Genomic DNA, 27,523 nt, shown 5'->3' on the forward strand with positions numbered 1-27,523 from the left:
TTTTGATATTAATTTGATTGCCGGGTCATTTCCATAGATTGCCAAAACTGTTGTTTTGACCGGGACTCTCCGGTTTATTTATTTGTAACATTGTCAGCATTTGAGACCCGTAATCGCAAACCTCTCAAATGTTGACAGGTACGGCCAGATATAATTAAACTCCATAAAACAATAGGCTATACAAACTATAAGCAAAGCCTTGCCATCACATCCGGGAAATAAGTCAGTGAATTTGAGTAAAATTACAGGCTTCACTTATCCCGTGCGAATGCGCCACATGATCACAGACAATCTCTGCAATTATTACAAATTACCAGAGGTCCCCAGGTAATATTAATCCCATGCAAATAGGGCTTTAGAGAAACGAGCCAGGACTCGTTGGAAAGGTCTCCATCAGGGATTTCGGGCGACGCTGACCCCAAGTTAATGCAACCCTTAGGACGGGAGCTAGAGCTCCTGGTAGCCGGAAAGGTTGAAAAATTTAAGATCCAGGACCCGATGGCCCGTCAGTATAGCATGGCTTTGGCCAAAAAAAATATTCTCAAGAGTGGATCAGTACCAGCTGTTCGCGATCAAGCTTCATCTCCGGAAGAAGTAAGTATTACACATCGTTTTTAAATTGCCTTTCTTAAATAATGTGTTTAGCATGTTAGCGACTGTTGTTTACATATTCACAGCTAAACCTGAGACATGGTCCAAAGAAAGGTGTTATGTCGTAACGTTAGTGGTAGCACAGCAGAAGCTCATTTACACTTAAAGAGACACACAAAAAAATGGCACATTTTCCATAGCAGTCACAAATGGCCATTTTCAACAATGAAAGATATGTGGTGTATTTTGAGCTGGAACTTTACGGAGACATTCTGGGGATACCACTGACTATTTTTACATTGCAGAAATCACCTAGATTAGTGGCCCATTAAAATGCACATCTGTTTTTTTTACAGCAGTGTTCTTCTGAAAAACTATGTGAGCAGTTGTGCTGTGTTTCCTGCAGTCATGAGAATTTGTTTTGACCCTCAAGTTTTGAAGTTTTCCAAGATATTATGTGTTTGGCTCATATACAGTTATTTTAAAATAGAAATAATGTTGTGATTGATTAACCTGCCCATTTCCACTTGGTCAGCATCAGGTCCACATTACTGATGATTGTGATCAGTAACCCAGACATAATGCATAAAGCAGACTACCCATGAAAAATTATTTACAGAAATCATTTGAAGAATTAATGCTATAAACATACAGTGCCATTAGGCTGGTCTTAAAATCTCTCAGCGGAATCTGGTTATAGATTACTTCAAATCTGCTGGGAGTTTTCATCTTCTGGAAAATATTGACTGACTTGTTCAACATTTTGCATGCAGAACTCTCTAAATAGATTGTAATATGGCCATTAAAAGGCTCCTGCGCTCCCTGTGACCTTGGGTCATGCGTATAAAAACAGATTGATGCAGCAACACATTAAGGATCAGGACGGGCTTCCCACAATTCACAGACCAGTGGGCTACATCTCTGACTTTACACATGCATAACATTTTCAATATAGAGTAAGGCTCTCTCATTACCAAATATGTTGCAAACCTGTCAAGAGAAATCAAGATATTATACAACAACACATAGATAAACGTCGGCCAGCTCTGTTTAAATTGTAACATGTGGTGAACATCCACCTCCCATTCCATTGCTTTACTGTACAATGTAATAACCGACCTATAGACCCTTTTCACATGATGTCACGCATCTTCCATTCTGCCGCGAAGTAGTGTATTGTTACTTCCGCTGTCACTCCAGTTCATAAGGTGGCTGTAATGCACCTATTAAGCTGGTTTTCCTACCGCAAGTAAAACTCAAGAAGAAGAAGTTACTTCCACTTTGGAAAGGCAGCATATATCAATAGAAGGACCTGTGATCAGCAGCGCTGCTATTGGCTGGTTATGTCAGTTATGTCCATATTTTTATTTTAAATGTCAGGAACACTTCTAACGATGCACAGACCGATAACTTTCAGATATATTCATTAAATTTTAAAGCGGTTGTAAACTGAAGTTGTATAATTCATAAATAAACTTTTATTTTTTTTAATACATTCTGTTTCTTAGGGGTTAATTGCAATGACATGGTGTCTTACTCCAACAAATAAAGTGTTTTATACCTATCAGTGTTCACTTCAGAGAATGGGTCTCTGAGGAAAATATGTTTTATATATTTTTTGTGATATTTTATTGCTTTTAATGAATTCTGAAGTATTGATTTCTCTCCCCAAAAGGCACAAGGTGCATCCATCCATAAACCTTTAAGTCTTTAAAAGTCTGTGAAACCTGGCCTGAGAGTAAAATTAATTAAAATCAACAAGAACTTAACATGGTTTTCAAATAATCAGCATTTTTTTACCATTTTATATTTTGCAAATCATTGTTTACGAATTCGCTGAGTTTTCATTTACGATTTCTGAGTTTTCATACACGCTTCTCAAGTTTAGGTTTCCCTCTCTGGCACAAATCGTTCAATGGGGAAAAATAACTCTTAGTAAAGAAATACTATGCGCACATTCTATGTCACTATGAGCAACTACAATCTATACAAACTAAAATAAATACAAGCAAAAAAGATGGTGAAAGCATCAGCAATTTTGCCTGGACGGACAATGAGGTTGGTTTTAAAAATCGTTCTTAATCTCATTATAAACACAATCCTCTAGTTTGCCGGTGTTGTAGTACTCACACATGCCTGTAGAATAATCACGCATGATGTCATTGAATTTACAAATATATTTACTTTACACAGAAATGATGGTATCGAGGAACATGAACAGCCAAAACACATCAAAAGTTTTTAGTTTTTAGAGTGACGTAAATTTCCCCTAAATCCTTTGCATTCTTGTCTAAATCAACAAAAATCGAATAGTCTGATAATCAGTATGTCCTAAAATAGCTTTTCCTTTGCCTCTAAAATGTTTAACCTCTCTGTGACCCATACTACACCAGGAACTATCTTAGAATCTGGTAAACAAGATTAAAATTACAAATTTAACATCTTAAAAGCATCCTTCTATATTGGGATGAAACATAATATAAGAATGACAGGTTGCTTGAGAAAAGACATGGGACTCTCATGGATTATTTGGAGTCAGCGTTGGCAGTCTGGCTAATAAATGTCTTCAACGTGCCCATCTGTTCGCCAGGGGAGATGCCAAGACAGATTAGTCTCATTGGCGAGCCCACTAAAACCACAGCATATTTAGACATCATTTATTCAGCAAGAAGGCCAACTATCCACACCATGGGACAGCTACTCTCCCAGGAACGGTTGGGAACACTCCCGAGAGCCACAAGGGTCAAGAATACCATATTGTACGGTTCAAAGCGTTTCTGTTTGGGGCTTCATTTTATTTTTTGCCAAACATTCACATGTGATGTTTTACAGTACTTCCAGAAATACTCTATTTTTCTTTTGTCTGAGGTCTTTCTCTTTTCTCACAGCTTGCTGTATCTGATCAAACTTCAGTTTCCTTCTATCTGAGGAGTCAAGTCTCAGCTCTTTTGTCATTGCAAATCAAGACCTTTCAAGTCTTTTGACGCTTTTTAGTATTTGAGTGTGAAAACACTTTTTGGCATTAGGTTCTGGTAAAAGTTTGTTGTACTAATTTAATTTATTCTCTTAAAAACAAATCATACTGAACAATGGACCTTTTGCGTGGAAATACCTAGAATAATTTAAATGTAAATGAAAGTAAGACACCATTTAATGTAACGAATTTTGTGATGTTCAAAGATTTTTGTTTTTACTTTTGAACCCGTGAATAAGGGTCAACATTCACGACTTGAGCAAAACTTGAGTTTTGAAATAGTTTAGAAGCTGCATAAAAATAGAGTTCTTTACCAGCACTCAATGGAACACCATAGGATGCCACTAGTTTCACTTGTTTTGTGAAACAAGCTGGACCATGAAGCCAGCCCACACTCTTGAAGATGAAACAGACTTTTCTGATTCCAGTGAAGTCAAACCTCCATGAGTGATCGGCAACCAGTGATCACAATGATAAAGAAATGTAGTTTCAGAATTGCACAGCAATGAAGCCTAAGAAACAAAAACAAGGTCAACTTAAGTTTCCCTTCTCAAAATATGAAGAAGATATCTAGTTTCCTGTTAATGTTATTGCAACACAATCAAGTTGACATACAACAGCCGTTGAGGCAGTTGAGTGAGAGAGTGGGCATGAAAGCCTATTCCCAATTCATCATTCACTATTAACATAAACCTGTGGACAGTTACCAATTATCTCTAATCATCCTTCATTGCCTGATGTGATGTCTCAAACACACCTATTACTGGACCTTTGTCCATGAATTCTGCCTTACATTTATTGCAATTCATCTAATTAATACAAAATCACACAACATCTTAATCTGGATGATTATGTGCTTGTGTGCTGTATACCATACACATCAGTAACTGTAGAAAGAGATTTTTCATGTTCACAAAATGTGAAACTGCTGCATAAAAAGCATTATGCAGCATAGCATAACAAAAAAATAAACGTAAGTACACACATACCCAACGACTGCTTAGGTAGTGGTTAATAGGGGTAATTTATTGAGATAATAGTTTTAAATCAGAATAGGAAGCGCTGCCACTCCTGCCAATCTAAAATATGATGTCATGGGGTATTTGTCATTCTATGAATAACTTGGCACATCTAAGATAGTGGATGATCTGTGCACAAAAGTGTGAAAATGCCAGCAAAAAATATAGACAAATGCAATGTGCCCTTTCTTTTAAAATAACATGCGGAAGATAGATCGTGTGCACAATTTGCTTCGAAGGAAATGTTCCTAAAAATATATTTTCCATCCAAATGCACATTCTGCATAAATCGTGGCCTAACGGTTAGAGAGTCGGACTAGTGACCAGAAGGATGCCAGTTCGATTCTCATGGCCGGCGGGTAAAGACTAAGGTGCCCTTGAGCAAGGCACCTTAGCCCTACTTGCTCCCGGGGCACTGCAGTGATAGCTGCCCACCGCTCTGGGTGTATGTGTGTTCACTACTCACTGGATGGGTTACATTTCAGGTATGGGACGGAAAAATCAATACACTGCTTCGAAGAGCACTTCTGGTGTTCAATTCCTCTCTAAGGTCCATTCCTGGGATCGATCCCATGACCTAGGCGTTGTTAAGGCTCTAACCACTAATCAACAGGAAAGACAATCAATATATTGCGATGTTGTGACCAAAATTATTTCCAGTAACAATATTATCACAAAATGGGTTTGGGGGTTAATTAAAAAAAAAAAATCATGCTATCCGTTAATTTATACGTATCTTTTTTTGTTTACATTGTGTTTTGTCCTTTATTTATCGTGGGCAGAATAATTCACCATAATGATATTATCACAATATCTATTGAAAGGACTTTATTATAGAATTTACGCTATTACGATATGTGAATAATTAACACAATGTTGATAATTGTGTTTTTTTAAATCACGGTTATTCAGAACACTATTAAACTATGACACAACTACATGGTAAGTTTATTTTTTGCACACTTTTCTATTCATAATTTATATAATAAACATATTTATTAAGCTAGTTTTAACATTTTTAGTCAGAAAGATACCCGTAAAGTTATTTCTAGCATCCATTTTCTGAAATTAAATGGAGTGGAAGGTTATCCAAAGGTCACACATGTACCAAAGTTACTCACACTCAATCACAAGTTGAATCAAATGACAGATTCTGTGTAAAGAACTGCATTGACCAAGACCTTTGGCTTAAGTTGATAACTGTGTAAGGAATGGTTAGCGTCAATGTACGGTCAATTTCAGCAATAGCTTTCATTTGACACTTGATTAGTCATTTCTGTAAATGTGACATGCCTTCAAGTGATATCTGTATTGAGTAATATAACACCTTATTTGATCTGATGAGTCACACTCTTTCTCCCATACTCTCTATTCCCATCTCTGATAATTTAAAGCAGACATGCATCGCTATCATTGTAAATATTAATGAAGTCATAAATAAAAAAGGAGGGTGCCATTGAAAAAACTTGTCTAAAAAGAAACAACAAAAAGATAGCTTTTCAACAGTACTTTTCGTAACTGCGTGTGACAACCAGACACCTCTTAAATATGGTGTCCAATAGCATTTAAGAGAGAAATCTCATTAATCAGGATGACATGACCTTTGAAAAAATGTTAATGATTTTCAGCCTGAGGTATGAGTTCATCACTGTTTTCCATGTTATCTGATCCCTGGGCAGAGTGTTAGTGGTTGATAAATCGGCTTCTAAAGAACACTAGAGTTCCCAGATCACATGATGTATGGCATACATGGGAGGTCATCTAAAATATGCAATGAGTTAATGTAACAATGTTATGTAATATCTTGAAACTTCATAATGATGTTAATTGCTTGTTATCTGTTCTTTGTCATTGTAAGCCCATCAATGCCAGTTTCCTTTCTGTCGGTCTCTCGACGTTGTGTCGAACTGACAGATAGGGTTCGCCCTTGAGAACCTATCAACTTCGACCAGCTTAAAAAAGGAAAATTTAATTTGCGTATGAAATTTGCATGCCGGACTCCGCCCCAGGATATCCGGGTATAAAAGGGAGACGGCGTGCTGCATTCATTAACCTTTAGTTCTGAGGAGCCTAAGAGCCTCTCAAAACTGCTGCAGCGGGGGGAACGCGTTTGTGGCAAAAAGCACACATCCGTAACCATGACGTTCCCTGATGGAGGGAAGGAGACGTAGTGTCGAACCGACAGATGGGGTTCCTATTGAAAACGCCACAACTCTGTGCCGTATCACAATTTCTAGCGAAGCGATGGTGACTGGCCTGGGCGTGTCAGATGTGATCTTCAAGTGGTTAGGTAGATAGGGGGTCCCAGAGCTTTTGAAAAGGTGGGAAGCCTCTGCCTTCGGTCCTCACCGGCGGCGGCCTTAGTTTCTCTAACAGCGAAAAGCCAGTGCTGTAAGGCCACTGGGTAAGTGCACTTCCTCGAATGGGGAACGCATTACAGAGACCACTTCCTACCATCGGGAGGAGTTCTAGTGGGGACACCCGCATGGTCTCACCGTCAGGGAAGAGCTCATGGGAAAAATATGCGGACTGAAGTAGTTAACCGCAAGGTGGTGCTCGGTCTTTGGGAAGGTCATGGGTTACCAAGGTGGGAACCAATCATGAGGATTCATCAGACGTAACCGCCCGACTGGGGGAGTTACAACATGCGGTAGCACTAGGTCCAGTTAGAGCTATATGTGGATAACTCAGAAGGTACCCGGCCTAAGGGGCAGGGCCGCTCTGCCCAGCCCGCCCGCAAAGGGTGCTTGCTTAGTGATGGATGGGATGCCCGTTCTTCACCTCGTGGGGAAGGTGCTTTCGCAGGCGTACGCCCTACCGGCTGCCGGTCCTGCATGTTTCCATGCAAGACGCGGGCTGATACAGGTTCTACACGGAGGTAGTCAAACTTTGCGAAGGTGTTGGGCGTAGCCCAAATGGCAGCTATGCAGATGTCTATCTCTAGCCTTATAAACTACTCAATAAATAACACTCACACTCTTTTTGCAACTGTAGAGAGACTAACACATTTCCTGAGTCAAGTTCACAGGGAAATGCTGTCTGATGACAAATGCAATGGGTTTACATATTTTTTCCTTGAGAAGATCAATAATATCAGAATGGAAATCAGCAAAGCTCCATGCGGCAGTCGGGTCAGTCTGACTTCAGTACATCAGAAATAGGTAACTCTGTCTTAATTTCAGACAATTGATCTCAAAACCTTGGAGGAAACTGTACAGCATCTTAAGGCATAACTTGCAGTCTTGACACACTTCCCACATCCTTTTTCAAAAGAGTGTTTAAATGTTTGAAAGCAGATCTCCTAAAAATAGTAAATAACTCACTGCACACAGGAACTTTCCCAGAGTCCCTAAAAAATGCAGTTGTCAAACCTCTACTAAAAAAGAGCAATCTAGACAAAACCTTTCTGTCAAACTACAGACCAATTTCAAATCTTCCTTTTATAGTAAAGATCATTGACAAGGTTGTCTTCAATCAGCTGACCAAATTATTGAACTCAAATGGCTACCTGGACAATTATCAGTCTGGTTTATGTAAATCACTTTGAATTGCCCTTGTGTATGAAATGTGCTATTTAAATAAACTTGCCTTGCCTTGAAATATTTATTAGCTAAATTTTGCAGAATGCAGACCTTCCGCGAGGAAATGCTGTATACTTTCGTTTTTAAGGTAAGAAATTATGTTCAAATGTCATAATCAGGCAATTTGGTTATATCATTTTAAAATATAATGTCATAAATATTTTTAAAAACGAAACATGCAAACGTCCAACTGGCTAATGAAAACCAAGCATTCCAACATAATATGGTGTAAATAGCTGCCCAGAGGCGTTGCAAACATGGCCACCGAGTGGCATGACCTCCGTAAACGGGATTTGCTACCTTCAAGCACATTTGCTGACGCATTGACGAATCATGTGATGCTAAAGTGATAGTTCACTCAAAAATTTAAATTTTCATCATTTACTCAGCCTGTTGTCATTTCAAACTTGTGTACATTTCATTATTCAATTCAGTTTAATTTATAATTCACAATGTTTCATTGTTGCCAAGCAGCTTTACATGAAGAAATAAAAAAATAAACAAAAGCTAGAATTAGTATTAAAATAACAAGGGTCCATCTTTGCCCTGCGATGGGTTGGCACTCCATCCAGGGTGTATCCTGCCTTGATGCCCGATGACTCCTGAGATAGGCACAGGCTCCCCGTGACCCGAGGTAGTTCGGATAAGCGGTAGAAAATGGATGGATGGATGGATGGGTCCATCTTTGCTCTTGATTGTTGACGGAGATGGCTGGGCTGGTGCTGGAATGATCAGTTAAATTCACAGGATCTCGCAGCAGGGTGGCACACATGAAGTCCACAGGGTCTTGCATTGGGATGGCACGTGACTATCAGCTGGTTTTGGTGTTAGTTGTAGTTTCCTCTGGATGGGTATCCCGATCGTCAGTCAGTCGCAGCCTCTCACAAGGGGATGACACGATGTGGTCGTATTTGAGCCACCATAATCTGTGGTTACCTCGAAATAGGGAGGAGGGCAGAGAGAACTAGATAGCTACATTTCGGAAGATGCTTTGTTGAAAACCATGGCACTGGGCCGTCACTAGGGTGATAACACTTTAAGCCACGAATGAACCTAACCAACCCCCATGTCTCTACGATGTTCTGATGCAGAGATATACATATTTCTAAACAGTTGCTAGGCTAATGTTTTTTGTTAATATGAGCGTGGCTTGGCATCTGCCAATTGATAAAACTCTAAGCCACAAGCGAAATGAACCAACCCCAATGTCTCTACGATGTTCTGATGTAGAAATATATAGGTCTTGATAAATGGTTGCTAGGTTTATGTGTTTGGTCGCTATGGGTGTGGCTTCAGATCTGCCTATTGATAATACTATAAGGTACGAGTGAAACAAACCAACCCCCATGTCTCTACGATGTTCCTATGCAGAGATATAGGTCTTCTTAAATGGTTGGTAAGTTAACATGTTTTGTTGCTATGGGCGTGGCCTTATAAGCGTAATTTTCATCATGTGACACTGATTGGTTTCCTGAGTAAAATGGGCCCGCCCCCTTGTCTCTAAGATATTCAACACAGGAAAGTTTTACACCTTATATGGGGATGTCTCCAGTCAATGGGGAATTTTTGGTGGCTCTTACAGAGTCTTACACCCCAGAGGTACAACTTACACCCAATGTGATGTGTGTTCTTACAGAGGATGATAGCCACTTCAAATGTGGTGTTTGGCACAATGTTAAATCAATTAGATTTTTCAGGTGGTTTTGCGCCCCCCCCATCGAACACCCCCACCCAATCGTATATAAAACAACCCTGTACCCAAAACTAGAAAACAACTGACAAGGAGGACTGTATCATGACACTGTTAGATAAGTGGGAGCTAAACCGTTTAATGCTTTATAAGTGATTAGAAGCAATTTATAGTCTATACGGTACTTGATGTATAGCCAGTGTAGGGATGATAAAATTGGTGTTATGTCGTCCAATGTTTTAGACCTTGTATGAACTCTAGCAGCTGCATTTGAACTAAATGTAATTTGTTTAATGATGATGCAGGGCAGCCACTAAGTAGTTCATTACAATAATCAAGTCTTGAAGTCAGTAATGCATGAACTAGTTTTTTCCGCATCAGAAATAAACAGAATATTCCACAGTTTGCCAATGTTTCTATGATGGAAAAAGGCTGTCTTTGTGACGTTTGAGATGTGGTTTCAAAAGAAAGATCACTGTTCAATGTAACTACATTTGCTGAGGTAACAGTGAATTCTATTTGCAAGTTGTAATCTGTAATATTCTGCTCAAGTATTTGGTCTCATAAGTAATATCTCTGTTTTATCTGAATTTAGCAGAAGAAAATTTCTTGTCATCCAATGTTTTATGTCCTGAACACACTCTTTCAGTTTTGTTAATTGTTACCTTTCGTCCGGTCTAGATGACATGTATAACTGAGTATCATCTGCAAAGCTATGAAAACTAATACCATGTTTTAATAATGTTAGGGAATATAGTGGGTCCTAAAACAATCCTTGAGGTAATCCATAGTTTGCTTGCTTTTAATTGGATGACTCCAAACTGAACAAACTGATATTGGTCGGAAAAATATGATCTGAACCATTGTAAGGCTTGTCCCTGAATACCAGCATAATTCTGTAACCGATCGGCAGTATGGCATGATTCACGGTATCACATGCGGCACTAAGGTCAAGTAAAACTAGGAGTGAAAAACATCCTTGGTCTGATACTAGGAGTAGGTCATTTTAACAAGTGCAGTTTCCGTGCTATGATGTAGCCTAAAGCCTGACTGAAATTTGTCTTGTATGTTTTTTTTTTTGGAGGAAAGAGCACAATTGCACAGATACTTCTTTTTAGATAATTTTAGACAGATATGGAAGATTTGATATCAGTCTATAGTTTCTAAGATAACTTGGGTTCAGTGCGGTTTATTAATGAGATTCTTAATAATGGTTAGCTAAAATTGTTTTGGAACATGACCTAGAGTGAATGAGGAGTCAATAATATTAAGAAAGGGCTCTAATGCAAGCTGTCATAACTTTTAGTGTATGGGGTCTAATAAACATGTTGTTGATTTAGATGCAGTGATAAGTTTGAACAAAATGAAAGATATTTGGAAGATTGTTTGTAACCACACACATCTGAGGCACTTCCATAGAGAAGAGAAACAACAATGGTAGGTTATAGTGCTTATAGAACTGTTTCCCACAAACATTCTTCAAAATATCTTCTTTTGTGTTCAACATAGATTTTTTTTGACCAGTTTTGGAACAGCTTGAGGGGGTATTAATTAAGACAGAATTATCGTTTTTTGGTGAGAGGTCACAGGATGTGTTTCATCTGACAACTCCAGCGTTATGGATGTGGACTTTATTAGCAAAAACTTGAAATATAAATGATCACAGAATGTATTTATTACATATATTGAACCATCTGTTTATATTTAAAAAATCCCTGATTTTAGAGTCCATACATCAGAAAAATAACAGTCTAAGCATGAGTTTTCTATTTTAAAGGAGGTAAAATGAATGCATTATGGATGTGACAAAAAGGACGCATATTTTTGAAACAACATGCTCTGTGAATTAAATTGTGACAATGCCGTTATGGATGTGAAAATTCACTGTCCTGACTATGGAAAGCTAAGCTTCAAAAACACACAAACTTCACATGGGTATTTAAACCACCAAATATTGACATCTGACCAATTAGTATGGTGAAAATCTTTGGCAACACAGGTTATACTGATGGTTGAGAATTTGAATTACATACATTTTTATTTATACACACAGGTGGTTAACCAAAAACAGTGGGGAAAAGGCACATTTGCCTTAATGAATTCCAAAAGCTTTGGTAGTTTCGAGACATTTTGTTTTGATTTCGTAACAGACATGAAGTCAGAAATATCCAGTCATTCTGCTTCAAGACAACACTGTTGTCATGACACCAAGGGCAACAGTGTAATGTAGCACACAATACACCGGCCCATGAGTAATCTGTTTGTGCTCCAAAGTAAATTTGAGTTTTTTTGTGTTTTACATGCGACAGAAACCTTATGATGGAGCAAAAACAGATGTCTGGTCTTAGGAGAACCTTATATCGCAATATTCATTTATCTGTTATTCTAAATTCCCCAAAGTGTCTCATTTCAACATTAACAGCAAGGTGATTGATATGTTCGATAGGTACTACATAAGTAAGCAATAAAATGTAGAGGATTTGGATGGATCGTTCCCATATCGGCGTAGCTGGAAGCCTTGATGTTGGAAAACTTTTTTATTCTCTCAAATACAGTAAAGCCTGGAATACATTATTCCAGTGAGAGAAGGCATACTCACACAAGTACATACAGAGTACACACTCACACAAAACATAATCATGTAGTCATAACATAAAGGGGAGGGTTAGGGTTAGGTCATACAGCAGAGCCGAGTATTTGCACTATGTAATAAACACCCATGCTAATATTTGATCATTTTAAGACTATGTGCTTTGGGAAATGTGACTCCACCCTATAAAGGGAACTGCTCTTTGTGATAATAGATGTGATTAAGAACATTATCCATTCACAATGCAGTAATATAATATAATTAATATAAGCTTTAAGTATTTTTGGGTTTATCTCACAGGTATCTGACAAACACACGCATGCACGCATGCACACAAACACACACACACACACACACACACACACACACACACACACACACACACGCGCGTCATGTAAGGAAGAAGTAATATGATCAGGAAACAGGAAGATATCATTTTGACAGAATGGAAAAGTACTAGAAGCAGAAAAACAAAACAGCAGTAAAAGAATGTAAGTCCTGCTGAATCATCATAATTTACAATCTTAAATAATGGAAATTAAAGAACATTAGGGCTCATTCTCAACAAACAAAAAAAAACCCAGTGCAAAAGTTGAGACTCTTTATAGTGTGCAATATAATCTCACAGGGGTTCCCAGGTACTGCGCATTCTTTGAACTTCTTCAACTTGACCCTTTTCATTCATAACAAAAGATGCGGACATTCTCTGATGCTCCAAAAAGCAGAACAACACATTAAGAATCAGGTGAATGTAAGATTTTATTTAGTAAAATACATTAACATGTTTCCCAGAAGATAAAATAATAACAATAATGTGTGTACATTCAAAAAATTTTTTTAAGAACAACTTGTGTTACAGCATTATTTACTTGGTTTTTAGTCAAACACAGGTTAGCATTATATGTTTTTTACCAAACCGTGGGACATGAACTGCACATTGACTTTCATGTATGCTTAGGATATTAGGAAATAAAATCCACTATAATGGCTTATTTTTTAGATCAGTACAGTACATTGTGGCTTGTGCTTTTCTTTTAAGCTCGAGTAAAGTTTCTCTCTCTTTCTCTATCTAATGTTTTTGGAAGGGGGGGCTTATTTAGATAAGAAGAGAACTGAAACAGGGTGAAGCGATAACAAGTCCACACATGCACCACTGTGCCACTAAGAACAGCAATGCACTGTTACTTTCATAAGATCGTTATGCCTCATAATAAAAGACAGTCATGCGGTCAGTCCAGAGATTATACAGTGTTGTACAGCTGTAAAAGAATTGTCTCCATGAATGAACTGATGATTCTGAATGAATAAACTGAATACCCTGTCACTGCTCCAGTGATGTGCTTATCTTGTGATTTCAACCACACACATTGATTTCAAGGCAACAGAAGCCAATGCAACTGCTTTTAACATTCCTGTTACAGATAGGACTCTCACATATGTCCCTGTGTCAGTGCTATATATAGCTTTGTCAATGGGAGAATGATTGAGATAAAGAGTTTTAAAACATACAGTTAACCAGAGAGCAGAAGAATTTGTAAACAAATCAACAACAGTTACATAAGCTTAAGGTTTCACTTTTAGAAGTTGGACAGTGCCAGGTGGAAAGAATAGAAATATACTTATTGTTCTGGTCCTTTACAAAATCTCACCGAAACAAACAATTCTGTAATTATAAATAAATTCAAATCAGAATCATTTGAAGTTTACAGATGCTGTTTCTAATCCTAAACATTAAGATTTATAGTGCCATTATGTATCGGAGAACTAAGAAAAACGTAACTGTTTTTGCAAAGTATCATTACGCAAACAAAGGGCAACGCTATATAAAAAGTTTATGAACGTCAACAATAAAAGCCAGATGCTAACATGCGCCACAGGTTTCTTAAAAGTGAAGCTTCATTGTGAGAACTTTGTGTAACGATGTTTAAAGTCCTCAGATGGCTTTTAGTCAATGAACCTCTGGCTGCCACTAGCTCTGGAAACCCCGCAGGCATCAACATGACAACTTGACAGGCAGCTATTGTTTAATCAGTAACTGTGTGTCACTCATCATGCCTTTTAAAGCTAAATTTAGCCAGCAATAGAGGACAATTAACTACTTGTTTCTATTGATGTTCTTTAAGTCTGTCCTATAAATCTTTAAGAGTTAAGATGGTCAAATGTAAAAAAAAAAACTTTTTATAAGCATTCCTGACCCCGAACACACGGTACAAAACACATACACACACGAACACACACACACATCCACACACACACTCACAGGCACAAAACACGTACAAACAAACATTTTCTCCTGGGGTTGAGTTAGTGATTACTGTGTACTTTTTTGCCCCAGGGAGAATACTTGCAACTGTCAAGACATGTTTTGCCAAAGCTTGTGTTAAAAGCACACATAAAAGTCAGAGATGACAGGCATAATTTAAGCCATAATTTCTTTTATAACTGTTCTCTGCAAAGCTATGAAATCCTGGGATCTCAACAAGCTCCGAAAATTAGGCACAATGTAACCGCCTTTTTTTGGAAAGAGAGAAGAACCCTTCCGGTCTCTTACTGGTACAAGTGACACAGTCAAAGGTCCCTCCCCCGCCAGGCACCTAGCCCAACTTTTTTTGTCTTTATCACACATGCATAAGCTGTTTTTAAGCCTCAAACATATTTAAGACATGAACGCAAGGGCAGATGCAAAAACAAACTTTCAGCAATGCATTTTCAAACACAAATGCACTTACATACACCCACACGCCAACAGTAGAGAGACAGAGAGGGTTCTGATTGATGTCCCTTGCTATTTTCTATATACATGACATCCCCAGGCTCTGTCATTCACATGGCTTTTCCTATGCGGATGATACACAATACCACCTGTCAATTCAGCCTGACGATCCGACTGTTTCTGTATGCATTTCAGCATGCCTAGCCGACATTTCGCTCTGGATGAACGACCATCAACTGCAGCTGAACCTTGCAAAAACAGAACTGCTTGTAATCTCGACCGACACAAAGATTCATCTCAACTTTTCCATTCAGCTGGGCTCATCAACCATCACATCTTCCAGAACGGCAAGAAACCCGGAAGTGGTGATTGACGATTATCTTAACTTCACTGATCAGATTGCCAGCACCACCCGGTCCTGTAGATTCATCCTCTACAATATTAGGAAAATTAGACCTTTCCTATCCGAGCATGATAGCAAGTCCTAGTCCAGGCTCTTGTTTTGTCCAGACCGGACTACTGCAATGCGCTAATGGCTGGACTTCCAGTTTGCACAACCAAACCTCTACAGATGATCCAGAATGCAGCGGCAAGAGTGGTCTTCAAAGTGGACTCTGCTCCTGGACCGCCACTTATTTGGCACCCCAAATAACTTGTTCTATCTTCACTCGCACTGCAGACTTATATACCTGCCAGATCCCTATGCTCTGCAAATGAACAAAGTCTTGTGGTGTCATCCCAAAAAGGTAAAAAATCATTCTCACGTACCTTCTCTGGATCGTTTCCACATTTTGGAATGATCTGCCTGCTGCTACAAGATCTGCAGATTCTGTAGCCATCTTTAAGAATCGTCTAAAACACATCTCTTCCGTCAACAACTGACTGATCAGTTCTGACTTCTGATCTCTTTTCTACTCATAATGTTTTTTTTTGGCTCTGTATACAATGGTAGGCTATATGAGAACAGTTGTCTTTTATTGCACTAATGCTTTTTGTTGTCCTTATGTTGTTCCAATTGCTTCCATTGTTTCCCACATCTGTAAGTCGCTTTGGATCAAAGCGTCTGCCAAATGACTAAATGTAAATTTCTGTTTTGTGTTAGCGGTTTTGCACACAGTGCCTCTGTATAAGCAGGACCAACTTCTGCTTATTTATGTTCATACCACACCTTCCATTGTATTAAGAAAATCTCACACTTCTTAGTGTAAGACATGTCTGTATTATTGTTCCTGTCGGTATTGAAACTTATAGTTATGGCCTAAAAAGTTACAGGATGTATTGCGGTAATGGATTGGTAGGAAGTGGTTTTTGCATACTTTTCCAGTTGAATAGATTTAGCATTTTTGCCCACATCTTTTTTCACCCTCTCATGTGTTTCAAAACAATTCACTAGAAACAGATTCTTATTTCATGCATGGTAAAATGAAGTTACGTGAAGTTACAATGAAACAAACCTGGATAAGAGTGTGATACAAGATGCATGGTTTCGGTTTAGGTCAACCTATACCCATAATGTACATTCATCCTATTGACGTTTTTTTAGCTATCCACACATATGCTTCTATGTGGGCTTACAGATGTCTGTATCTCTCATAGATTTGAGATTGTCACAACTGCTGCCATGGTGTTATTTGAGGCCTGAAAACTTTATTCTTGTAAGAACATTGCTGCATTTTGCTCTCATGCATTTATACAGTCCAGGGGACTGTGTGCTTTCTTGACCTTAATAACATGAATGGTGACTTTGAAAACTTCATATTTTGAAACTGAGGTTTAAATTATTGGCATTTACATTTTAGGCATTTGGCAGACGCTTTTACCCAAAGCGACTTACATTGTTTTACCCTATACATTTTACATAGGTATTTGCAATCCCCTGGGATCGAACCCACGTTGTTAACGCAATGCTCTTACCACTGAGCTACCGTCTAGTTGACATAAACTAGAGTGCACCTGCCTCAGATCAATATGTGTGAATAACCATTTACAATGTCTGAATAACAAAGAGGTGGCCCTTACAAAAAAAGAAGCTTATTAATGTAGGCTGTTAGTATACTTCTTTTAAACTAAACATAAGAAAGTATGTATTTTAGTCTACTTTTTATGTTCTCCTCAGAAAATGTAGCTGTTAAGTGTGTACTCAAGTTCACTACTTAACTACACTTAAAGTACACTTCAAATTAAATAACTTTGATCCCAAGCAGTATTGCACATTAACAAGTATACTTAATTTTGTATGCAAGATTTTTGTAAGCAATCCTTGCCTAGCAACAGTTGTGCTAATGTTAAAATGTGAACTCTGAGTTGATTTAAAACAAGATGTGACACTTTCTTTGTTTCAGTGCAGGTGATTTGAGTTAGTTCAATCAACTCTGGGAAGGTTTTCCTTTTTTTGAGTTAAGCACGTGCGCCACGATATGAAAAGGCAAGATCAATGGAACTCTGATATTATGATTCAGCATGGCAAGGGCGCCAAAAGAAGCAACATGGCTGCAGAAAGTGCTTGAGAGCAAGGCACACTCTCCTCAACGCTCATCACAGCGAATTTACTAATGTACTAATCTCATTCCTCATCAAAAAACACTCTATTAAAAAACGTGACATGTCATGATGTGTAGGACACTTCTTAGGGTGTCACACTTTCTTATCAAAGTCAGACTGATCATCAGTTCGAACCCTGCTCTTTGGGTAGTAGTGGCTGCACGTCCAAATTGATTGTTTATTACTTTTATCTGTCCATTTCTACATTTATGTCTACATTTATTAATTTCTTTTTATTCATGCACTTTATTTTTACAGTTAATAAGCAATTTCTCATCCTCCGTAGAAAACTACCATTTGTGAGAAAATGTAAGGGAGAGAATATGATGTGATGTAATACACGGCCATGATGGCTGATGTTGTTGATTTAAAGATGGATGAGATATATTTTGATACATCTAATTCACTGTAAAGAAAAATGGTACAGATTTAATAAAAATGCATAGGGAAATTACAAAATTCCACTCGGGTCCTAAATTCCCCTTCTGAAAATAAACATGTATATACAGACAGGATCCTCTAAAAGCACTTTACCATTAGTCTTTGAGTGATCAAAATGTGTGCCATGAATGAGTGTATTAAATTAATGATGTACACCACTTGCACTTTAAAAAGGGAAAGGAGATTGAAAGAAACTCTGGGTTTCCCACAGAAAACTTGCTCCCGACCAGGTTAGGTTCACAGAGTAAGCAGCTATGGTTACAGATTCTGAGTATAAGTTACCTCTCTTTTAGAAACAGACTTGACTTAACCGCTTACTCTGGTTTGACATATTTATTTTGCCTTTTTGTTTTGCTTTTATTTAATTTTTTTATTATGTTACCCCTTATGCACTCAAAAAATGATTTATTGAATTTACTTTAAAAAACTGCGTCAAGTGGTTCCATGCAACAATATTAAGTAATTTGAACAAATAACACTTTAGTTGTATGAACAAAATTGATTTAAGACAAAACGTTTTTGAGTAAATCCAAACCATTTCGATTGTACCAATAATTTTAAGTTAATTAAACTCAATATTTAGCCTTCTCAATGGTACTTTTTGTTGTCATAAATTATATACAGACATAAATTATATGACATCAAATTTTGTTGACAAAATTATATACAGACTAACTTATATGCAGACTAACTGCATGTAAATCAAAACACAATGAGCAAATCAGATGAGATTCATCTCATTCAGTACTGCCATTAGCACAGTTAAAGCTCATTGAACGATGCAATAGACATTATGGGCGGGCACAAACCTCTCACAGCTTAAGCCTAACTAACTATCTCTTTTAAACCTCAAAGATAAATGAACAGTAAGCACAAGCAATTTTTTTCTCTACTGAAAAACACATTACACATTGAAATAACATTACATTTCTAAATTTACTGCCTAAATGCAGTCTTTCTCAAAGCATGCTGGGAATTTAAAATCCCCCTCAACCAGTGTTAGGATCAAATTGAGATCTAACTTTTGTCTAGGTATAAAGTTTAAGAGTCGACTCGATGGAACACTCAGAAGTCTGAGTTTGACAATTGACTTGTTTTTATTAAGTAAACTCAACAATCAGTCCAATATTATAGGGTTTTGCGTTCTACTCAACATTGTTAAGTTGACCAGTCAAACAGTTGTTAAGTAAATCTGACAGATCTAAATTTTTAGTATAAATAAACATTCATTTAATATTCATAAAGTTTCATCAAAGACTTACATTTCAAAACTTACATTAGAGCATGAGAAGTAAGTAAATGCAACTAGCTGCACCAGAAAGAGGTGGAAGAAATAGAAGAATACTAAAACAAACTTGCAGGCATTTTTACATACATGCATACACAGATGATTGCACATGGGAACGCTCCTTCATAAACAAAAATAAAAGCTATCTTTATAACAGCATGGCCCATTTGGCCTTGAGTCAGTCAAAATGCACTTTTAACCACAAGCTAGACCATACTTGTCTTCAATAGAAAATGTCTCAACACAATAAGTCTTAGCTAATCCTTTCATCTGAATCTGATATCTAATAATCAGGTCACATTATGTACCTTTCTAACCAACTGCAAGAGATTCAATGAGATGCACCATTTTAGTTGAATCTGACAAGCATCAAGGCAAATATATTGAACTTTCTCTTTCTCTCTCTCTCTCTCTCTCTCTCTCTTTCTCCCATTGAGATAAATAGAGAGATAATGATGTGAAATCATTCATGGATTCATTCTGAGGATTTAATGACGAGAAATTGTGTGCAGAATGAGGCTTGAACTGTGAACACCTACCTCCCTAATCGTTCATAGGAAGTACACAGAGGGTTTTTTGTCAGGTCTTTCAACAAAATGGTACAGCAACAACTACAGCTGTCACAATAACGCTTAACTTTTAAAGAACACAAACTCAAAGAGATGCACCTGCATAAAGTCACACAGCACACAGTTATTGAAGGACACTAATGAGCCGAACAAGAATTTCTCAGTGTTTATAAACATATGTTGTATTTCTGGGATGCATTATTTTCTGGAAACTGCAAACTCGTCCATTAGATAAACCTAATGCTAAGCCGAATCTAATCAGATAGTTTATTAGACTATTAATACCCACACAAATGTACTTATTCTTATATACCACATGTTTGGGTGTCGTATCATAATACTCTTCATTTTCTCTTGTAAATGGCAGGCTTTAATTTTAAACACGATTCAGACACACGCATACATTTACTGTACATTTACCCTTGACAAAATTTCACAAACCAGTTTAGTCATTCCAGTAATCAGATGTCTTATTTAAGCGTGTATTTAGTTGGAATGTTCCCTGAAGGGTATTGAATGTTGCAATGGTCACGCCTCATTAACAGGCATTACTTCACAAAAATAATTATGATGAAAGAATTTTCATTTATTGGACTTACATTATATAACACCCCTTTGACACCTTTAAATACACAAAAACAAAGAGAACATGAGATGACACATGAGGAAACACATCTGTCTCTGTAAGTAAGGGATTCCAGTAATTGACACAACAAATATTGGGTTGTGGTTTTTCTTCTGAAGAGAGTCCAGAGGGAAACCATCACACACACAGACCAGAGAAACAATCCTTACAGACTTCAGTGCTAGACTTCAAATGGTGAGAAAAACAGACTCTCTCTCTGTCTTTCAATTTCAATTTTAAAGTGCTTTATTGGCATGACAAAATTTACACTCGTATTGCCAAAGATTTTGCAGAGGGGCTGCGTACAAATAGTGCGTAAACAGTATGTAAACAAACGAAAAGAAAGAGAATTATAGTAATAAAATAAAATAAAATAAATTTAAGTGTGATGTATGTAGTTCAACTTAAAGTGGTATAAATATATAAAAACAGAAATAAAAGTATAGAGATATAAATTTAGATATGAATAAGGGTCACTGTGTTTAAGATGTTTCCAGAATTTGATTTCTCTTTTTTCTATCTTTAGGATTAATGGATATTTGCCTAATTCTGCCCTGCATGCATTGTTTGTGTTGGTGTTAGTGCACTCAGATATTTTACAGAGCTTTGCATGCAGGCTTTCAATTAGATGTTTTTCCCGTTTGGTAAAATCTTGATTTCGATTTGTCAGCAGACCCCACACCTCACTGCGATAGAGGGCAATCGGTTCAATTACTGATTCTTATATTTTCAGCCAAATTCTAGTTGGGATTTCTAGTGGGATTTCGTTTGATGACATAGAAGGCCCTCCATGCTTTATCTCTTAGTTCATTCACTGTAGGATTAAAGTTTCCTTTGGTTGTGATTTTATTGTAGTGTGATGTGTGTGTTATGGGGTTGGTGCCTAATGTAAATGTGTGTTGTGATAGTTGGGATCTTGATCTTTTCTGAAATGTGATAAATTTATTACTGAGGTTGACTGTCAGGGCCCAGGTCTGACAGTATTGTTCTAGCAGGTCTATGTTCTGTTGTAAGCCGTGCTGAGTTGGAGACAACAAAACCAGATCATCTGACCAGGGGATTCATATCGCTCTAGAATGGTTGCCAGGTCATTGATGTAAATATTAAACAATATCGGGCCTAAACCGCTCCTGGGAAAGATTTCTACTTTTGTGCTGATTTTTATACCAAATTTATGACAAATATTGTCAGTTCGGAAGAATAAATGCATATAGACCTGATCTCAAAGCCGCAATGCAAATCCCTGGTTATGAAAATATAAGGCTTAAATCCGAATAAGAGCATTCGTAAGCGAGCTGTTCGACTTTGTTTAAAAACAATTAAAGAAAAGTGTAAACTTAACCTAAGTTTCGATTTGGTAGGCTTCTTTTCTATTCCACTTCTATTTTATATAACCTCAAAGGGATAGTTTACTCAAAATATCATAATTTCTGTTTATTCAAATATAATTTATTCTAACATTATTTATTGACTTTTGTGTCGTTAAAAACCTGCATATGACTAGACTAGAATACAACAGTGTTTAAACGGATACAGAACAAAGATAATGTTATTATTAACAAGAAGCGTCACTGCCATTGAAATGAATGGGGAGGAACGCAACGCTCAATATAGCCGCCCAATGCTTTACGCATGCATAGTATCTAAAGCAACATGAAAAGTAATGTAAGCGCAATTTGAGCATAGGAAACAAACATTATGGTAAAGTTTAATTCCTTTTTAAATGTTGTTTTTAAATATGTCGTTTAATTAGGATTTAAGCTGGCGATTGTAGAAATATTAGTATTCCCATTCACGTCTTGTTTGAATTACATAATAACTGCCCTAAGCGCCCAGAGGCATGTTGCAAAGATGGCCGCCAAGTGGCAAGACTTCCCTAAATGATCTTTGCACAGAAAAAAAATACTCTGTAATTTCCTCAACATGCTTCCTTCCTCTTCAGCTGCCTTTACGTTAAAAAATTCTGTTTATTTCTTCTCAGAATTTCTCCACAAACCCCTCAAGCAGATCATTTGTTTCACAGGCTAACAAATGATAGATGATTTATCGTGTAATGAACCAAAGACAAAGTTCAAATATATGGGCTATCTATAAATATTCGAAAGATGCAAAAGCATATTCTGTTGCTAAAAGGAGTTATTTTAACGCCATTATAAACTAATGACACTCTTTCGAAGCGTCTTCGAAAGTGGAGTTCTGGTAATGTATGACCATTGACCACTGAATTTTTAACCTAAAGATTATTTCATTTATTGATGTGTAAAACTGATACCATGTTTCTCAATCCTTGCAGGAGGCCTCACACATTTTAGATGTCTTACTAAACCGACAATTTAGATCATGAAGCACTTTAAGGGAAATAATAAAATGTGCAGTGCTGGGTGGCCAGTAAGAGCAAGAAGTAGAAACACTGGAATAATACAAAAATTTTACTTCTTAATTAAACATGTCTTGAATTACTGAGTTGCAAAAGAAGGAAATCCCTCTCATGGTTGTTAATGTGACAAGATCATTAACTGGTATAAGTTGATGACGTCGGGAAGACAGAAGTCAGAGAGTGTAGGGCTAGTTGACCTCCTCTTACATTACCAAAGAGAAACATTTCTTTTTTTTCTCAATTCAATGGTATTGCATTAACGATACATAATGTTTTTATTAAATCTAAACGATTAAATTGCTGGGATGAAAAACAGACAATCCATCACCACAAAGTAGGTTTTCAGAAATGTATCTTTAATATATTTTTATAGACACTGACTCATGTTTGCATACTCTTGAATCCCTGAAAAACTTCTAGAGCCGAGTTTTTCCATGTTCGAATTTTAGTTGAAATATATTTTGATAACTGCTCATTGACTTTGGTCACAGAAGCATTGAAAATCTAATATATCCAATTAGTCAGCGGAACTGCCTGCCAAACACAGACAGATAATCAACAAGAGCTGTAGCTGCAGACGTTTTAGGTTTCACTAGGATCTGTTGTATAAGTGAACTGAATGGGAACTTACGGAAATTAAGTTATGTGTGATAGAGAGTCATTGAATGGCTCAAACAATAATTACGCCTACACCATCTTCTTGAGTTTGTGACTGAAACTTTAATCCAATATACATAGAATCCTGAAAGAATTACCGCAGTGGATTCTTTGACATCCCACCCTATTTCCACAGACATTATGAGATATAAGCAAGGTGCAGTTTAAAGGTCCAATGTGTGAAATGTTGTGGCATCTAGTTGTGAGGTTGTAAATTACAACCAACAGCTTACCCCCCTCCCATTCAAAGAACTACGGGGGCTGACACAGAACTTAGATGTCGTCAGATTTTCGCGTCTTTGCTGAAGGAGATAACATATTAACGAAACTCGTTCTGTAGGGCAGTTTGTCCTTTTAGGGCTACTGTAGAAACAACATGATGAACTCCATGTAAGGGTACCCACGATGTATGTAGGTAAAAATAGCTCATTCTAGGGTAATAAAAACATAATGCTTTATTATGTAAGGTCTTTATACACCTCTAAAGACACAGTTATGTACAGTGCCCTCCACTGATATTGGCACCCTTAGTAAATATGAGCAAAGAAGGCTGTAAATATTAATCTGAATTGGGTCTGTTTTTGATATTTTTTGAAATTCTTATGAGTAAAATATCTTCCAAGTATACCCCCATTGATATTTACTTTTTCTAAGCACACCAAGGTGATGAGAAACATGATATTGTCCAGTCATGACTTTTTGTTGCACAGGAGAAATATTACTAACATAAAGCCCAAACCCCCTTAATTATTTATCACAATGGATAAAACGAAAGAAAATAGTTCTTATGTGAAATATAGTCCTGTTGAGCTACACAAAATACAAAATGGCTTGAAGGAAATAGTTAAAGGTCCCATTCCCCTTGATCCCATTTTTCAACCTTTAGTTAGTGTGTAATGTTGCTGTTCGAGTTTAAATAATCCCTGCGAAATAATAAAACTCAAAGTTCAATGACCAAGGGGTAATATCTTTAACAGAATTTGCTTTTCAGGGACTGCAGAGAACGGGTGGAATCAGACCACAGCCCTCTACTTCCCGGGTACTTGATGTCACTATTCCGAGTGCTTTTAATAACGAAAAGGAATACGCCAAAAAAGGCGCGAGGTCTTTGTAGTGTATTTCGGGAAAACAATGAGTTTAACCACAGTAAAATACATATAATTAGTGGTGATTAACCATACTTTTTTATACACTTTACCTGCTGCAGCAGAATTAATAATAGCGACAAACTTAATGCACTCGTCCAGCGTGTGATCAGCAGAGCGTATATAAACTGAATTGAAATTTTACTTTCCTGGCCTTGGAAACACAATACTGTTAGTGTAGTGCAGTAGCACTTCAGAAATCATAACGAAATCAAGCAGTTTAAGTGGCGTTAATATGTGATAAGTAAACACAGAAACAATTCGAGCGTGGATACAAGTGCAGGTTTATTGACTACACTAAAGGGGAAACAAACCAACTTACTAACAAATAACAAACGCTAAGCAAACAACGCATGTAACGTAAAAGCAGTGAAGAATGAAAGGGAGAGAAAAAAGGAGAGAGAAAGAGCCATTCTTTTAGAAGAATTTGAGGTTCTCAGTCTCTGGGGGCCACATGGCTTTCCTCACTTTGTCCTCCCCCACGAACCTTCATTGAAGTCCAGGGCAGGGTATTGGAATCTGTCCTGGTCAGTGAGGATGGTGTTAAGGTAGGGCAGTTGGACCAGACTCGTCGGCACCGGTTGGAGCCCTGCTGAGAGCTTGTTGTGTTTCACGATACCAAATGGTAACCTTTGTTTCCGACCAGATCCTACACCTTCGTTAGACAACAGGAAAAGCCTCTGGAGTAGTGTTTTGTTATCAGAGATTGTACTGAGCTACAAGCTAAAGTATTTTCACTTTCATCGCAGTCCTACAGCTGGTAATACAAATTCAGCTACACACATTCTAAGATATCCAACAGTCAAATAACAGCTCACATGACTTTAGTCTCAGCCTCAGACATCACGGCATAACTTTTGACACGTTTGTGAATTTACACCGGTCTGTTACTGCAGGGACATTTCCACTCCTCTTAACGTGACATTGCACAATACGAAACATGATTGGTTGCTTTACCTGTCAATCATATGGCCTCCTGGGGCGGGCCTTGCAAATTGCACCATGTGTTCGACATGAAACAAAACAAACAAGTGCTCAGACCCGAGCCCCCACAGATGGTTATTATCCAACTTAGATTCAATATATAAAGACTAAAACTAACAGAAACTAACGCTTCTGTTATTAGTGTTAATTAATATAACCCGGTGTCCGGTCTCATTTCCCTTGCCATAGTAGGAAAATAATTGTGATCTCTAACAAAGACTGACGATTGCACATCCACTGGCAGACCTCCGGTACACTTATCTCGATCCACATGTTTTTAACAGATAAGGTGAAGTTGACTCCATTGTTAATATTTCTGCTAAAAGCCAAATTTTATAAATATACATTCACTGAGATGGGGACCGACCAATCACAACAGCCGGAGAAGCGGAAGCTCACTAATATGGTATGGTGGGACACACTCTAAGCGGGGAACCAATTACGACAGACCTGGTCAGCTTTACCAATCAGAGCGTTTTGGAAGGAGGGACTTTATATAGACCGGAAGAAATCCAGTCATTTGTTAGAAGAGGGACAGCGGTGAACAATAGACTTGAAATATGTGAAATAGAAATCATTTTTTTATTAGAAACATGAACATCCATGTTAAAACCGCAAAAGATTGGCATGATGGAGGGATCGAGACGTTGTATTCATCGTTGCAGCCGTAACCAAGAAGTTCCCTTTCTGTGGGTCTCTTGACGTTGTGTTGAGACTGACAGAATTGGGTTCCTTAGCCCAAACTGCAGTTATGTGGATGTCTGCCAGAGAGGCGCTCTGAGCCATTGGCCACATGGAGGCTACAGCCTGGCAGAGTGAGCGTCACTGCAGTGGGCAGGGGCCTGAGATAGGTGATGGCGTCCACGATCCAGTGCACCAGTCTCTGTTTTGGAGCCAGCCTCACTGCTTTCCCCCAAAACAGACAAAGACCTGCTCAGAGCACCGGGGCTCTGCATTCGGTCTGAGAAGAGGCACAGGGCGCATACTGGACACGACACGGCGAGGGTTGGGTCTTCCTCCCAGGGGGAGCACCTGCAAGTTCCTCACCTGGTCCCAGAAGGGAATGGTTGGGACTCTGGACATGTGGCCAGACTGCGGCCAGCCGTGACCACAATACCGTTACCACGAAAGCTACCTCAGCATGCTGGGGACCCAGACATGTAATGCAGGTATCGTGCCTGTCTGGCCCAAGTCTGTAGGAAAATTTTCTCTATTAGAAATATGCTCTTTGAAGAAACCTCTGACCAGCTACTGAAACACCCAGGGGAAAAAGTAAAACGCCAGGACGAGTTCCGCTGCTCTGCTTCGTAGATCCAGTAGTAAGAATCGGAGATTGCTCAGCATAAGTTTTGAAGGTTCCGAAGAACAAAAAGGTGAATGAATGGGCACACAATCTTCCCTTTTTATACCCGTATGTATGGGGCGGAGACTGGCGTGCCATCCCATTCGCCAAGTTCATTGGCCTTTTCAAAGTATAATCGGAGTTGATAGGTATTCAAGTCAAACCCCATTCTGTCAGTCTTGACACAACGTCGAGAGACCGACAGAAAGAGAACTTCACCTCCATCACCACAAGTTGTTTGGGACAATGTTCAAGGAACAAATCTTCTGATCTCATGCAAAAACAAACTCTGTGATACTGGAACTTCAACCAGGACTGGATTTTTTGGCAGCAATAACACAAGATAGGTTTGGTGCACAAAGGGATAAAAAATGCCCCGTTTCCACAGTTAAACGT

This window comes from Triplophysa dalaica, chromosome 4, assembly GCF_015846415.1.
Source record: "Triplophysa dalaica isolate WHDGS20190420 chromosome 4, ASM1584641v1, whole genome shotgun sequence".
NCBI lineage: Eukaryota > Metazoa > Chordata > Actinopteri > Cypriniformes > Nemacheilidae > Triplophysa > Triplophysa dalaica.